This window comes from Orycteropus afer, unplaced genomic scaffold, assembly GCF_000298275.1.
Source record: "Orycteropus afer afer isolate SDZICR_OR568_19922 unplaced genomic scaffold, OryAfe1.0 scaffold00116, whole genome shotgun sequence".
In the NCBI taxonomy this organism is placed as follows: Eukaryota; Metazoa; Chordata; class Mammalia; order Tubulidentata; family Orycteropodidae; genus Orycteropus; species Orycteropus afer.
Genome location: NW_006921703.1, coordinates 9,166,614 through 9,171,720, shown reverse-complemented (window position 1 = coordinate 9,171,720; position 5,107 = coordinate 9,166,614).

Genomic DNA, 5,107 nt, shown 5'->3' with positions numbered 1-5,107 from the left:
TTTAAAATTGTGATTTGGGTGCAAATTTACAAAACAGATTCATTTTACTCTCAACAATTCATGCACATTTGATTTCACTGCCCCAATTACAATCCCCAACCATAAAAAAAAACTCTCCTGCCTTCTCCTCTCTGCGACCACCCCTTCCCTGTGTCCTTCTTGTCTATGCATTCCTGTCTGTCCAGCTATCCCTCTATGTGAATGTTGCCCGTCTTATGTGTCATGACAGATTGATCTAAGGGGTGCAACTCTCTAGAGTAGATGAGTGCATCTCCCTGGGGTAGGTGTTCTGCTTGTAGGTCTTTCTACTGTTGGGCTGAAAAAGTAAGTCCATTTCTAGGCCTGAAGTATAGCTCAGGACCATAGTCTTGGGGGTTCCACCAGTGTCTATCTGATCAGTAATTCTGATCATTTTTGTGTTTTTGGATTTTGTTCCACATTTTTCCTCCCACTCTATCCAGGATCTCCAATTTGCATCCCTTTCCTAGTAGGTGGCATTGGTAGTTTACATTGGCACCATCTAGTTCTTCTTGTCTCAGGGTCATGAAGGCTGAGGTCTTCATGGTCCATCATATGTTTGGACTAATTATTTCCAAATGACTTTGATTTTCTTCCCTCTTCTTTGCCCAAAACAAGAGGAGACCAATAGTTGCATCTTAGATGGCCACTCGGAAGTGTTTAAGACTCCTGTTGCTATTCACCAAAGTAGGATGTACAAGATTTTTATGTACATATAAATATACATATTATATATAATATGTTGTACCAATTGAGCATGATGTCCCTTGAGACTGTGGTCTTGTGCCACAGGCAGGCCTGATGATTTTCTCCCTCAAGGTGTTTGGTTGTCTCTGAGAAGCCACTCCTACCTTGTCTTCTTTACTTCTGTAATGTAGGTGGATACTTTTGTAGCACAAGTAAATATGTAAGAGTATCTTCAGCCAACTCTATCCTTGGTCTTGAGTATATTCTTTTTTGTCTGCCCCCACCTGATCTTCTTACCTGTCTATGCATTTACCCATAGCCTACTCTTTGGTACCACTGGTAAGGCAGTATTTTGCATGTAATTGTATTTACCTCTGTTGTCTGTATTATTTGTGCATGTTTCTGTGTCCTTTCTTTCCCCATTGTCACTGTGCTGGTCACAGAGTCTTTCCATACTGCTCCTCCCCTCATCCAAATTAATATATGATCCCCAACTAGTCCCAAATTTACCCTCCCCTTCCCTTTTATCCCTGGTAACCAACAAAGTGAATTTCCTTCTCTGCCTAAACCTTTCCTCATACAATATTTGTCCTTCTGTGATTGATTTATTTCACTCAGTATAATGTCCTCCAAATTCATCCATGTCGTGAGATGATTCATGTATTCTTCATTATTCTTTAATGTTGCACAGCATTCCATTGTGTGAATATACCATAGTTTGGTTATCTATTCATCTGTTGATGGGCATTTAGGTTGTTTCTATCACTCTACTATAGTGAATACTATAGTGAATTGTGCTGTGATGAACATGGATGTGCATATGTCTATTCATGTCTTGGCTCTCACCTCTTCAGGATATATTCCCAGTAATGGAATTAATGCATCAAATGGTATTTCTATTTTCAATTTTTTAAGGAAATTCCATACTGTTTTCCACAGTGGCTTTACCATTTTACAGTCTCACCAGCAGTATATGAGAGTTCCAATCTCTCTGTAATTCACCAGCATTTGCTACATTCTGTCTTGTTGAACTTTGCTATTATTGATGGGATGAGAGGATATTTCATTTTGATTTTGATTTTCATCTCTCTAATAGCTAGTAATCATGAGCATTTCCTCATGTGTTTTTTGGCTGCCTGTATATCTTCTTTAGTAAAGTGTGTGTTCATGTCTTTTGCCCATTTTTTAATTGGATTGTTTGTCTTTTTGGTGTTGAGGTGTTGGAGTTTGCTATAAATTTTAGAGGTAAGTCCCTTGTCAGATATATCATGTTGTTGTTGTTATGTGCTGTCGAGTCATCTCTGACTCATAGTGACCCCTCTTTGGATTTCTGAGGCAGTATCACTACAGAAGTAGAGCACCCAATCTTTCTTTCGAGATATATCATAGCCAAATACATATATTTTTTTCATTCTGTAGGTTCTCTTTTTACCCTTTTGAAGAAGTTTCGATGCATGTAAGCATTTAATTTTTAACAAGTCCCAGTCCTGCAGTTTCTCTTCCATCACTTGTACATTTTGAGTTATGCTTGATCGTCTATTTATGCCATAAATTAGGGCCTCTAGATTTTCCCCTATTTTATCTTTAATGAACTTTGTAGTTTTAGGTTTTACATTCAAGTCTTTGATCCAACTTGAGTTTGTTTTTGTGTATATGGTGACATATGGGTCTTGTTTCATTTTTCTGCATGTGAATGTCCAATTTTGCCAGCATCACTTGTTAAAGAGGCTACCTGTCCCTCATTTAATGGGTTTGGGCCCTTGGTCAAAGATCATCTGTGCATAGATGTATAGGCCTATTTCTGGGTTTTCATTCAAGTTCTTTATATTTTTATATAATATGTTATTGTAGATAGTTGTCACTGACTCATGGTAACTTTGTATATAACAGAATGAAATGTTGTTCTACACTATCTTCTATCTTCATGGTCATCAAGTCCATTGTTTCAGGTATATGTCAATACTTCTCATTGATGGTTTCCTTCAATTTTTTTGGCCCTATACTTTATAAAACCTCATATTATACAACCTCATATGACTATGAGTTTCTTAAGTTAAACTTCTCTATGGCTTAAAACCACTATCCTAAAGTTGTGGGTGGTGTAGGGACAATAGTTATTCATCTTTAGTATTTCACCACATAGACATATTGGAAATGTTTATCTGAAGTACAGTGGGAAAAAAAAAATAGTGTCAGGATATATGTTTGTGCATCATTGATTCTACCAATGAGTTGTGTGACTTTTGCCAAAGTCCCTTCAAGTTTTAGGGTCTCGGTTTTCTCATTTTGAATGTGACAGGGTTACCCTTGTAAATTAGATGGTATGGATTAAACAAGATTTTGTGCATAAAAATATTTTTTGATCAATAAAGTTTCTTACCACAGAACTTTTTGGTATTAATTAAAATAAGCAAATAAATGAATGTCCTTTGGTTGACTCCTGCAAGTTATTTTCTCCTGCAGTTACACAGAAGAGGCTTTACCGCTTTATTAATGAGTGTGTTATATGAGGCAGTGATTAAAAGAGAGTTGAAAGATTATGCTTCCCACCAAATTTCCCAGAGTTGCTTGACATTATTCTTAAAAGTACTTACTTTCAAAATTTTTCATTAGAGTCCCCAGGAACTCCTGTTAACATATAAATAAGCAATACTGAGTAGGTGACTTAATAATGCCTGAATATCCATTTACGTGTTAATGCAGATGAATGTATCAGTAGAGAGTAGAACCTAAAGAAAAAAGTCCTAAGATATATGATTGGATTCATATACTGTGACTCTGGGGGAAAATAAGAAATGGCATTTTAAATATATGTATTACTTTTAATCACTACTTTCCTTTGTTTCCATCCAAACTTCAATTTGAAGTTTAACTAGGCATTCTCCCTGTCTCTTTATATTTTAATTGAAATGGCTGTTATGCATTCATGCATTAGTTAAAATTCTTTTGAAAAGTTGGTTCAAATAGTGATTTATTGGCTACAAATCTTCCATAAGCCCTCAGAAGACCCATTTGTACTAGACTTTTTCTTACTTGTGTCAGATAATGGTATCCAGTAATGATTACATTACCTTTTAATGAATAAAGCCAAAAAGTCTGTCAAACTAGGTAGAATCAAGATAAAAATAAACATATTTCATAATTATATGTAATACTGAATTTGTGCTGTGTAACTTTACTTTTATTTTTAAATGATACATAAACCCCCATAATTTTCAATATCTTCAGAGATGTATAAATAAATCTAGGCTATAAAACTATAGTTATTCAGAATAGTGATCTTGATCAGGATTTATTTTTTCACTTCTAGCCTGTTGCCTTGCTCACATTCTTAGTAAGCACTCAAATAAGGAAGGTCACAATACATATATTCTCTGGCATCTAGTTATTTTAATGTCAATTGTCATTTATTAAGGACTGCTAAAACAATTGCTTCTATGTACAGACCAAAATCAGTTTGAAAGCATTGGTTAGTCTTGTGGAACAGCTAACCACCCAACCAAAGACTGAAGATGAAAACACCAGTAAGGTGCCTCAGAGTTGAGGTTTACCAGTGTCTTACAGCACTTGCTTCATCATATAGGCATAGAGATTCACACCAAGAGGATACTATGGTTTATCAACCAGACCTCTCTTGTAGAGATCCTTCTGTTTCTGGAAGATCGACACCTCACTTTACATGGTCAAAATTTCCTGTATGAATCTGCTCTATCAAGGAGCTCTGGTGGTACTCTAGTTGAAGCATTGAGCTGCTAACCAAAAGTTTGGTGGTTGAAACCCACCAGCAACTCTGTGGGAAAAAGATGAAACAGTATACTTCCATAAGGATTTATAGCCTTGCAAATCTTATGCAGAAGTTTTACCCTGTACTATAGGGTCATTATGAGTTGGAATTGACTGGATGACAGTGAGTTTGGTTTTGGTTTAATTGTAAAACACTCTGCTTGGAAAATTTTACTTTTGTAACTGTTCATATGCATGAGATGATGGCAGGGGTGAGACAATACAGAGGCTACTTTTTTAAAATAGTTTTTTTTAAGGCTACTATGTGCTCTGGTAGTGCAGTGCTTAAGACATTTGGCTGCTAACCAGAAGGTTGGTGGTTCAAACCCACCAGCCACTTCATGGAAGAAAGATAGGACAATCTATTTCCATAAAGATTTCCTGCCTTGGAAACACAATGGGCATAGCTATGAGTCAGAATGGACAGGATGGCAGTGAGTTTGCTTTTTTATTTTTCTTTTTAATGAAGTGCTTCCACCACTAGTCTGTCAATTTGTCATATGTTGGTGGCTTGCATTTTGTTTTGATGCTGGAAGCTATGCCACCAGTATTTCAAATACTAACAGAGTCACCCATGGTGGATAGTTTTCAACAGAACTTCCAGATTAAGATGTTGTGT